The sequence below is a fragment of the Balaenoptera acutorostrata genome, chromosome 21 (assembly GCF_949987535.1).
Source record: "Balaenoptera acutorostrata chromosome 21, mBalAcu1.1, whole genome shotgun sequence".
Taxonomy (NCBI): Eukaryota; Metazoa; Chordata; class Mammalia; order Artiodactyla; family Balaenopteridae; genus Balaenoptera; species Balaenoptera acutorostrata.
Window position 1 is genome coordinate 16,163,721 of NC_080084.1, and position 12,351 is coordinate 16,176,071.

Here is a 12,351-nt window from a genome sequence, read left to right on the forward strand (position 1 = left end):
AAGGAGGGTGGGTGATACAGACACCTTGAATGAGGAACCAGGGCCACGGAGCCTCAGTTACCAGGCAGCAGTCAGTTCAGCCTCTGGAAGAGATTCACCCACATTTGCTCATAGCATCTGGACTCTTCCTGTTAAGCCTCACCTACCCTTAATGAGGGTAGGGGTTGGCAGTGAAGTGGGATGGTAGCGAGGACCGGATGGGAAAGAGCCAAGTTACAGTTGGCGAAACTGTGGCCTCTTCAGGCAATTATAGGGCAGAGGGATCGTGTCATCGGTCTGGGCCTGGAAGGGACACTGAGATTTCATCACATCTATTCCAAGGCCTCAAACAGGATCACATTACCAGCCATACACCTGTCCCCAGGAGGAAGCTGTCTGCTCTTTCTAAAAGTATCTTGAGATTTCATTAACACATTGTCCCTTTTAATATACACCACTGTCTTACTGCCACCCGAGGGAAGGTTGTTGTTTTTGTTTTTGTTTTCCTTTTGTCTAATCTAATTCCTTACAGCTGCAGTTTATTCTGTTTTTCCGTGTAGTTCAGTGGCTCTAAAGAGACACTCCCCGGCCATCCATGCAGCATTCCTTTGTGGCAGACAGTGGCACCTGTGAAATGCCACGTGCGTTAGAAGCAGGCGTGGATTGTCTGAGGATCCTGTGCAGTGGAAACTCCAACTGAAATCGCACATAATCACTAACATTCTATCTACTTCAAGGGCCTGGAAGAGGGGGGAGTGAGAAAAAGCCTGAGCGTCATTTTCCGACAGGCACAGGGAGCTATAAATACGCGCGCGGCCACAGTGACAGCGCACGTGGACGGGAGCAGCGTGGTTGCAGGCGAGCTCGGCCTGGGCCAGCCCCCGGCTCATCGTCGGCAGAACTGGGTGTTGGAGTGTTGACTTTGTACCAGAGGAGTCTGAGGTCCCTGTTTCCATTCTGCACCCTCGGTTCCTGGAAGGGACAGTAGTCTCCGCCAAGACAACAGCGACTGGGGCCGATCACGTGGCTGATCACGTGGCTCTTCACGTGGCCGATGTGGCTTGGTTCTGGGCTTGGATCTGGCTAGTTGGGGGAAGTCAGAGGGGTCTCTGTGACTTGAACCTGCTTTGCTTTGCAGCAGCCTTTCCTATAATCAGAGGGCTGGGAAAGGAACTTTGAAATACATGTGCTTGCTGGCTTCGACATTTTACAGACGAGGAAACAGAGGCATCAAGAGATAGAGTCACACAAAGTCACGAGAGATAAGGGTTATCAAGGATTATTTGATTGTTCGCAAGAGAAACCCACTGGAACAAGGTTAGGGTTAAGGCAAGGCCAAGGCCTCAGGGCAGGAAGTGCAAAAGGGCTTCAGAAGAGACTGGAGCCTGGATCTTAAAACCTTTAGAAACTGAGATTTCCCATTCTCATTCTCTCTCTTTCTCTGCCCAGCCTGGGTCAGCCTTCCTCCCTCATCCAATTAACTGTTACTAGTGGAGCAGATATACAACCAGGGTCAGATCTGGACTTTGTGAGCCTGAGGTTTATGTTATTTAGGGAACCTAATTTAAGAATTGATATAAAACCACCAGTACAAAATGAGGTACAAAAGTGATTATTTATTTAAAGTGAGAAACCCCCCAAAGTTACTGGAATCTTGAAAATGTCCATCCCTTTCTTCTGAGATATGCTTCAGCAGTGGAAGAGAAATGCTTGCACAGAAATGCATTTCACCTTGAACTCTACAATCTCCAGCACTTGTAGGGGCACAGACAAGTGAGGGGCTCTGAAGTTTAAGCTTCTCCAGCTCCCTGGAAAGTTCACTTCATTTAGTGGTGATCGTGGAGCCAATGTCTGAGAAGTGAGAGTGGGTAGGACAGGGATATTGGCGAATGTGTCAATTACTGTAAGACAGCTGGGCCTGGAACAGGTTTCGACTCCTTTTCCCGTGCTTTTTCACTACACTGGGCTGTGCACTGAGCACTCAAGTGCAAACTGAAATAGGAATGTGGGGTTGGGTTTGGGACGAGAGATGATAATTCTGTCTCCTTTCATCTGACGCTCCTGTTTGTTGCTCAAATTGTTTCGAAGGGTGAGGGATCCGTTTATTGAGCTCACCTGAGATTCCAGTGGTTGGATTGGCATTGTTCTAGAAGCCTGGCTTCATGAAATAAATAATAATGGAAATGATTTTGCTGTGGATGGCAATTCAGCCATCCTCTCAAACCAATCTGTTTCATAGAATCAAAAGATTTAGAGCTGAAATGGAAAAGACATATTTGTCTAACCTTCCCCTCCCCCATTTTATACATGGGGAAACTGAGACCCGCCCCCCCCCCCCCACAAGAGGTGAAAAGACTAGTCCAAGCTATCCTAAAAGCTGGTGGCAGCCAGGGGCTAATGGAGACCATTCCTGATCCACTGCTGCCTTTAATGACTGTTCACAGCAGCTTTTTCCGTGGGTCTGGACCAGCTGTGAGGACATCTGGGGAATGAGAAAACACTCGAAATGCCAACAAGTGGCCAGGCCTTCACTGCATGTTTCTTAGGGGCTCAGAGAGTCGCGGCCTTCCTCAGAGACAGTCAAAGGAGTTGGCCCAGCTCACAGAGCTGCCTGCGGAAGCTAGGTCTCTGAGGCTTTCGTCCCTGGCTCAGCTCACCCACCCCAGATGGGAGCAGCTGAGAAATCTTACTCTGGCCCTCGTACGCGTCCCTGGGGCAGGAGCACGCAGCCATCCTTGCTGCTCGCAGTCAGGCCCTGCCAGCAGAAGAGCAGCGCTCGTGGCTCCCTCGTGAGACACAAATCCCAGCATGCACCGATTTCATTTTCCTAATGACAGCATTTCCGGTCTTCCCACAGCACTGATCAGTTGCCTCTCGAGTATCACGTGCTTCAAAATAGTGCCCCTCTCCTTTGTTTCTGGGGGGAGCAGGCAGTTCAGGAATCTTATCCAAGTTGATGCCAACCCTTTCCTTTGGCTTCTCTGGGGTAGACCAGATTTTTGTTTGTTTGTTGCTTTTTTGTTTTTGTTTTTTCGTTTTTTTTTGAGGACAGCTTCTTATCTGTCCTTATTTCTTCGCAGAATCCTGTGTACGTGTTTGACTTATTTACCAGCTGTTAGCGGAGCCTGTAGTGCAGGAGCCTGTAGTGTAGGACACGGGGCAGAATCAATTGCAGTGGGTTGGCCAGAGGGTAGAGATGTCCTTTGTAGGTCAGTCCTGACTTTTCTCCACAACCAGTGGCCTTGGGGTCACTTTGTCTCTCCACCAGTTTAGGGGTCTCACTTGTAAAGGTGGAATAGAAATGGCAGGGCCAGAATATACAGTTGGCAGTCTGTCTACTGTGCAGTTTCTTGAGTGGGAGTGGCAGTGACCTAAACTGTGATGTGTACAAAGTTGTGTAATGCACACCTGCACATTCATACAAAATGGCCCTGGCAGTGGCCCACTTGGTATCAGAATTCTTTCTTTTTTTTTTTTTCAACATCTTTTTTTTTTTCAACATCTTTATTGGAGTATAATTACTTTACAGGGGTGTGTTAGTTTCTGCTTTATAACAAAGTGAATCAGCTATACATATACATACATCCCCATATCTCCTCCCTCTTGCATCTCCCTCCCACCCTCCCTATCCCACCCCTGTAGGTGGTCACAAAGCACCGAGCTGATCTCCCTGTGCTATGCGGTTGCTTCCCACTACCTATCTATTTTACATTTGGTAGTATATATAAGTCCATGCCGGTATTAGAATTCTAAATGCAAAAGTTTGCCAAGAGCTCTCACTCCAGCCAAGGAAACCCAGGATCCCCACTCTCCAGGCCAGTGGAGTAAAGGTTAAGAGCCAGGGATCTGGATCGGAGACTCCAGGTTTCAATTGAAGCTCTGCCACTTCTCAGCAATGGGTCTTCGGACAAATAAAATATAGTAGATGTTCAATAAATGTTAGCTAGTTCATCATTACTGCTCTAACTGCTCTAGTAATCTCGTCTTCATCAGGAGCTGACCCCACCTTTGTGGCTCTGGTTCTCCCTCTGGATGCAGTTGCACGTTTCTGGCTCTGAGATGCATCTCCTGACTTTAGTCCCCTTCCACCTCAGCTTGTCCTTAGTTATCTGACACGGGACATCTGAATTCCTTTTCATAAAACTCATCACCAACCTTCTCTATAGCTGCCTACTGTCTTTTCACGGAAAAGTCTTTTAACAGCATTTTGAACGATAAATCCAGACATGAACCAGCCATTGAGTCTTCATGAAGAAATGGACCAAATCCAAAATATCTCACAAGGAATCCACTCATTGGTACAACCAGCCAAGGTGTCTGAGGGGTGAAACTCAGCCAAAGGTCCACTGGGAACTTTTTGCTTGTCTTTTGGTGAGGTTGGCAGATAGGGCCTACTCCAGATATTTCTGAGTCTGTTGTTTGATGCTATTTTGAGTTCTCTCACATGTGGGAATTTATACCTATTCTTAGCTCTTGCATGAGCACCCAGGGGTATTGGAAAATGTTTTCACTGGACCAACTGTAGTGTATTAACAAATCCTTGCACGTGCTTTCCAAAGTACTTAGGTCCGGCTGACTCTCCAGCTCAGTTCCCATTCCCTGCATAACCTCCAGCCTAGGCTGTGCCGACCACACCTTTTTGGAAAACTTTGACTGAAGAACAAATCCAGTTCCGCATCACCAGATCCCACAGACAGCGGCAGGCCTCTATCAGTGGGTAAACCTCACAAATAAAATGTGGATGCCAGAAAGGGGGCTCTCAGAAAAGTTTTAACTGGAGGAATAGAGCAGAAATGGACATGATTAAAAGCATTGCCTAGAGTTTCTGAGCAATGTAGAATTTTTTTTTACCCAAAGCCTCGTCCTTCTGTGCTGATTAAAGGATATCTCTTATCAAGCAGCACAGTGGCAGTGGGTCTGACAGCCTTATGCCTGGGCACGAACAAAAAAACCTGAGGCTCAGACCCCACTCGCTCTTCTTTTCCAACTGATCGAACAAAACCTTCTGACTCAGCATGATCCCAGGTTCAGGAAAGGAGAAACAGTTGCCCACCCAGGGGACAGGGAGGGTGGGCACTGTCTTGCAGTGATGCTGTCCTTGCTACAAGAATGCTCTCTGGCGCTCCCGAACCCTAGAAGTCTCAGCCCAAATTAAGGGCTTTGTTAGCAACAGGTTGCCAAAGCTTTCCCTCCTTTTATTTCTTCTGTCGACTTGCAGCAAGCTACACAAAAGGAAACTTTTTCTCCTTCTGCCCACAGATTCCTGTCTCAAAAAGCCTTTCCAAGAAATAATCCAATTCTGTCTCAAGTGTGAGGGCTTTCATTCTCAGTCCTTTGTATTGTTTTTTTTTTTTTTTTTTTTTTTTAAAGGATTTTCTTATTTATTTATTTATTTATTTATTTATTTTTGGCTGTGTTGGGTCTTCGGTTCGTGCGAGGGCTTTCTCCAGTTGCGGCAAGCGGGGGCCACTCTTCATCGCGGTGCGGGGACCGCTCTTCATCGCGGTGCGCGGGCCTTTCTCTATCGCGGCCCCTCCCGTCGCGGGGCACAGGCTCCAGACGCGCAGGCTCAGCAATTGTGGCTCACGGGCCCAGCTGCTCCGTGGCATGTGGGATCTTCCCAGACCAGGGCTCGAACCCGTGTCCCCTGCATTAGCAGGCAGATTCTCAACCACTGCGCCACCAGGGAAGCCCAGTCCTTTGTATTGTTTATCTTGGTAATTTCTTTCCATTTTTAGGGTTTTTGGGTTTTTTTTCTACCCAAAGTTAGGCACATGGTTGCAACGAGAGGAAGGTTTTACCGTCTCGGTACTGTGACCAAGCTAAATGGGTTCTGGGTTGCGCTCTTGTAAGCATACTCACTCAACAGAGGAAAAGGTGTTTATTCTAGGTTAAGGGCAAATTGTCCATAGTTGGAGTGATTAATCACCTCTCAGTTGTGAAAAAATAATGGGACTAGGATGCAGACTTTGTAGGCAGCTAAAAGGTTGAATTATATGCTAGCAGGTAAAGTGGGAGCCTGTGAAACACGAATACATCTCCATGGTGAGTCTGTGTGTGGCCCTTTAGAGTCTGTGTCTAAAGACACAGCTACCTCTGCAAAAACACATCAGGAAAGCCTTATCCTATCTGCGGCTGATATTAGTTTCTTTAACGAACAGTCCAGGCAAATTAAGGTTTTCTTAGTTTCTCTTAAAATGTTTTATATACTTGAAGTGTCACCCAATAGTATTTTGCTAACAAATCATAGAAACAAATGGCGAAATTCTTAAACAGGGCTCCAGAAAAGTAAGTTCCATTGATGCAACACATACAGAATAATAGCTCTACCTGTGACTACTTCCCAGCTGAAGATGGTGGCTTGTTATACAGATAAAGTCAGTTTTGAGTTGGTTCTACTGAAAACAACAAACAGGACAATAGTAAGCTTTGCACATCTTCAGGCTGGCTCAGATACATTTTGTCAGAATGGAGGATATCTTGGCATGGCTGATCACACAGAGGCCAGTGGTCCTGAAGTGTAGAGAAGGAAAGTGGAGAGAGATTTCAAATCTGTCTGTTCTGGTCTATGAAAGGAGCCTCCACCTACGAATTTGATCAAAGACCGACATCCTGGAGCGAACTGTTCCTCTTCCTTTTCCCTTCCTAGGGAGCCATTCTGGATACTTCCATAAGTCTCTGTCTTTACATCTAATTGGCCCTCAGAGCCTGTAGAACCCACTTCTCAGTAGCCCTGGACTTTGCCCCCTCCCCTGCCGTGGCCTTTGACCTGGCTTATGGCCTCTGTGTCTTAGCTTGCTCTGCCAGCTCTCACCTCCTCTCTGCAGTCCCTGCTCTAACATTGCTGCCTTTACCTCTTCTCCTTGCCCCAGCCAAACAAAGCTTTCTGGAATAGAAAGCTACGTGCCGTTTGCTTAAAAACCTTCAGTGGGTTCCAATTCTTGCAAAGATGGATTAAGTACACACCACCTCCATGTCTCCCACTGATGGCAGTTTAAAAAACTCCCTGGAGAAAATGCATTGAGTAGCTCCTGGAGGACACGGAAAAGTAAAATGATAGCAAGCAGATTGGGGGGAAAAATAACAGAATTCCAAGTACCATAGAACTGGTAACAGAGGCAGTCACAGGAAGAATATGACAGAACAGGGAGATGAAAACTCTGGATTTCTAGCCAGTGGACCAGAAAGGGTGGTGCCTGGGATCTGGAAAGTTCCAGGGAGATCAAGGTAGCAAGCCTATAAAGTTGTGGATGAACTCCTGGCTCAGCCCCGAGCTGCACACACATAGATTTGACCCCGACCGCTGGACGTGAGAACTTAACAAGAATTTGGGGGCTGAAGAGATTAGAAGGACCTGCCATGAAAGTTGCCCAGTAAGAAATTCTTGGACAAAGGATTGTTAAGAATATATCAAAAATTTAATTTGAAGCTGTTTTGCCATTTTTAATGGGACACATTCAAAATAGGTTTTATCTGCATAACTAACCACCACCCTCTTTAACATCCGCTAACCTTGTGTAAAAGCTTCTGTCACTCGCCATCCTTCTGTGACGGGGGAAATCAAGGAAAAGTCGTGATGTTTTTGTGGCAAAGATGGCAAACTGCCCAATACAACTCCTGCTCACCCTTCCACAGCACAGAGCTATTGCTGGGAATCAGTTGCTCGACCAAGAGTCCATTTCTCAGCTCCTGTTGCTTCTAGGTGGGACCGTATGGTTGACTGGTTGTCACCAAGGGAAGCTGAGCAAAAGTGATGCGTGTCAGTTCCCAGAAGGCAGCTAAAAAGCAGGTGTACTTTCTCTGTTCCACTCCCCCATCTGCCAACTGGATGTAGAAGTCTCCTTGAACTTGGGAGAGGGGAAGAGTCCTTGGCTTATCACAGGGAGGAAAGCTGCCTGCCAGCTGGGAACATTCACATTTGACTATTACTTGAGAGAAAAATAAATCCTAATCTATAGACTTTTTTCCATAGCAGCTAGTGTGACCCTGACCATAACACTTGTGTACTTGGGTGGGTCGGTGCCACTGCTGGCAGAGAAGAGCTTGAGGGTGGGGAAGTGGAAAGCATGTGAGGCTAAGGGTTCCATTCAAGCCAGAAGGAGCCTTTAAGAGAGCCTCGGAAACACGCAGAAACTTTGATGTGGGCATAGGGCTGCCTACTAGACATGGCCTAGGGAGTTGCAGCTAATTTTGTGTAAATCTCCATGGACAGGGTCACCTCAGCTGATATCTGGCTTTCCTCTGCTGCCTTTTGACAGCAGGATGCACTACTTTGCATTCCAAAGCTGGCTTAATACCTGGGGTACAGGACTCACTCAGACCATGTTTGGTGTCAAAGATATTTTGCTGTAAATGCTTGTGCAGAATAAAAGATCCTTTCAGAAGGTGAATAAGTATTGCCTAATGTGTCCATTTTGCTAAGCTTAGATTTCTATGTGCCACTTTCTTAAAGTGGACTCACCAAAAATGGGCAAAAGTCCCATTTTAAGAGCATGCTTTCCTGTCAAACTTCTATCCTAAGAACTCAGGACAGGGATGGATCCAGGGAGATCCACGGTCTTCTCTTTTGCAGCTTGCTTTTTTGATGGGCTCTTTCAAGAATTCCTTCTCTCTGCACTTGTCGACTGATTCGCACTCAGGAAATTAATTTTACAGTGGGAGCGGTAGCCCAGCCCACTCTCCCATGATCACCCGAGAAGGCACTAAATGTCGGTTCTAGGGGTTTAGAGAGGAAACGGACGTCACGTGCCTTGGAGCTAGAGAACAGGCACTGACCTGGGAGCAGAGATGGGTAGCAGGGCCAGGCTGGGATCTGAGCCTGTGTCAGAATCTCCCCAACACTGGGGGGACGCATGCTGGCTGCCCGGGAGCGGGGCTGATGCAGCTTCACCACCGGCCGCAGGGCTCCTGGCTCCCTAAGAGGCCTGTGCTCCGATTGGGTGACACCTGGTGGTGGGACATACCCAGGGACAATACAACCTCTGAGTTCTTCCTTCAGCTTCTGGATGTGTTCTCCATGTTAATGGGAGAGTCTCTGTTTCCGTAGCTGACCTCTAACTGCCCCCAGACAACATCACCTGAGTAATCACCTCACATCTCTGCACCCGAGAACCCGTGGCCCTCCATTTCTAAGGAGGCTCTTGGGCATCAAAGAGGCACATTTCTTGCCACGTGTTGGAACAGGAGGTTCCTCTCTCCCCTCCTCCTCCTCCATCTTCCCTGCTTCTCCTCCTCTTCCTCCATGAACCTTTACGTGAGCCTGTTCCTTCAGCCTCTCGTTTTGCTTTCTACCTTGATTTCCCATCTGGAGCGTCTGCCTGGCCCCTCGAACCCCCTCAGGCCCTGGTGTCCTCCTTGTTTATGCTGTTCCCCTGTCCACCCCATTCCAACTTGATGCTCCTAATTTTTCCAGTGTTAAGTGGATGACCATCTCATGTGGTCCACAAACTAAGATGAGAGCCTTGATGAGCAGGGCTTACTACTGATAATATATATTTGTAATGATAGGAACTAATGGATTTTCAGAATTGTTTTTGTGCATATTACGTTTTATTGTAAGTGGCTCAAAACCTGCGGCGCTGATAAGTTTCCCTTTCCCAGGCAGCCATACGTGTGTGGTGTCAGAAGGTCCTGGGGGTTGGAAGGGCAGGAGTTATGCTTCCTGCTCCCCAGTGGTGTGGAAGGCAGGGGCTCGCCTCTGGTCTCCCCCTCCCACTGGCCTCCCGCCTGCAGCGCGGGCCCCAGCCCTCTGCTCTGACCTTGGGAGTGGCGGCTGCATGTTCCCTCGTGAGCCACGCTGAGCCCCGGGCCCTGGGGGTACTGTGTCCGACTCAGTCCTTTGGCCAGGAGAGCCGACGACTCTACCCAGGAGCCTGGGACACCTGTGTGTGCGTGTCCCTCTCCGAGGGCAGCCTGTGAATCATAAGACAGCTTCCGGAGACTGTGGCTTCGGCATCCAATAGACTAGGGTTCGAACCCCTGTTCTCCTGCTCACTCTCCTGTCTAGCGGTGTAACCTTGGAGAGCCGGTCACCCTCTCTGGGCTCCGGTTTCTATAACCTTTGCAAACCACCCACCCCAGTGCTTTGTGCACTGCTGGTGGAGAAGGTGTTTTTTTGTTTGCTGTCTCTTTGCCTCTACTGTAACCAGAGCCCCTTCTTCTGCCAAAGCCCCCGCCCTGCCCTAGATGCTCAGCCTGGCCACAAACATTCCTTCCCCTTTTCCTCTCTGGGGCTGGAGTGGGTTGACTGTTATGATCACACAGTTAGCAGACAAATGGACAGGTGATACTTCCCTCTGGAGAAATAAGCAGCTCGGGGGCAGGCAAATGTAAGGGCTTAATGCCAGGGTGAGGCAGCCAAGGGGCCTGGGGGGAGGAAACTGCAGTTAATATAACCTAAAACAAAGAGATGTGCTTGACATAACCGCCGTCTGACAGCTTTCCCAGCGCTGAGACCAAGGGAGGTTTGGTGGGGATGCGGGTGAAGGAGAAGGCATTTTGCAACATGGGGACCTTCCAGACAGTGCGCGGCTGGGCTCGGGAGGGAACTTAGGGACTGGGTGTGAACAGGCACATGGTGGTATAAAAAGGGAGCGTGGATCCCAGAAAGCAGATTTAAGGAGGGATGTTGCACAACCTTCTCTTGACTTGCTTGTGGCTTTTTCACCCGCCCTCCTCTCAAAAGCAAGAGTGACTCCACCCCACCCCTGCAGGAGTGGATGTTTGATAGGACATGATAAGCCAACCCAGGGTGCCAGTTCTGCCCACTGTGACATTGGTGAGACCAGGTCCAGCTGGGAGCCCCTCTCCTCTGGAGCTGAGACCCAGATCCTGCTCCCTCTCTCTGCCCCGGGCCTCGGCTTCCTGGACCCACATCACTGGCTCTGCATATCTGGCCACCTGCTCCCTGACTGCCCACCACGGAGGTGGCCTTGTTCTGTTTCGCAAGACAAACAGAGGAACAGATGGATGGGGCCCGCTGACAGGCCAGGGACAGCTGTCCCAGCTGCCTTTTCCCGTGCGTGTCGCACCACCTGACACTCGTCTGTGAGCTTTAAGCGGGGCGGGGGTGGAAGACCCCACAGTAGCAGTGACCAGACTGAATGTCTTGCCAACTCCCTCTCTTGGATTCAGCTGTGGAGACTGACTTCCTCTTCTGCTGAACCAGGAAGAGGGAGTTCAAGGCCATGGGACAAGGCATGAGATAAGGGACAATCTTAGACAAACAGAAAGTCTACTGTCCCGATGCTTCAGCAGCTTGGCTTGGTCATTTGTTTTCCTCGCCGTGATGCTATCAGGAATGTCCCAGGTTATTTGGATGTGTGGATATCACACAGGACACCCAAACCCCCAGGGTTCAGTAACTGCAGCTTTATGGGCAGTGCAGGCGTCGGGGAGCCAGGGACTGTTGAAATAAATCGTTGGCTCTGCCCAGCTCTGTCTCCCCTAAATCCTCCCAGGCTCAGGCAGTTCCTTGCTGGTCACGGTCATCTTTGTCCACAAGTGCTCCCTCAAGCACCACTGACCTAGGGCAGCCATCAGGGAATCCGAGTAGAATGCACAGAAACACTGCACTGGAGTCTGGCTTAGCTCCCAGCAGCAAAATCTCTGGAGTTTCACTGTGGTTAGAGAGGCCCTGAGTGGTGTCTTGGGGCCTCATGGTTACAGTGGCAGTTTTCCTAGGCCACAAAATCGAATGCATGGGGGCTAGTGCTCTCTCATTAGAGCTCATTCTGGCCTTTACCCCACCTCTCCTCTCCTCCTTCCTCCTTTCTGCGGAGGTTTCTAGCACCAGCCTCTGAGTAGATGGCCCAAGGAGGACTTACGTGACCCTGGGCTTTGCTCCCTCACCATTTGCCCTCCCTCAGACTCACGGCAGTGTCCCAGGACCAACCTCAGGCTCCTTGACTCTCACTGCCTGCAGGTCAAGTGTCCTTTTGTTGGTCCTTTGCCCCAGAGGTTGAGGGACAGCTGTAGCTTCCTGGCAACCAGAGGTTATTTAGATCCTGTGGAAATAAACCCATGACTGATCGATTCCAGTGGACCAAGTTCTCAATGCCTATAGAAAGAAACCTGTCTGTACAGGCAGACCTTGTTTTATTATGCTTTGCTTCACTGTGCTTCGCAGATACTGCGTTGTTTTACAAATTGAAGGTTTGTGGCAACCTTGCCTCGAGCAAGTCTATTGGTGCCATTTTTCCAACGGCATTGGCTCGCTTTTTGTCTCTGTGTTACATTTTGGTAATTCTCGCGATATTTCAAACTTTTTCATTGTTATTATGTTTGTTACGTGATCTGTGATCAGTGATCTTTGATGTTACTGCTATGACTTTCTGAAGGCTCAGACGATGGTTAATATTTTTTAGCACTATT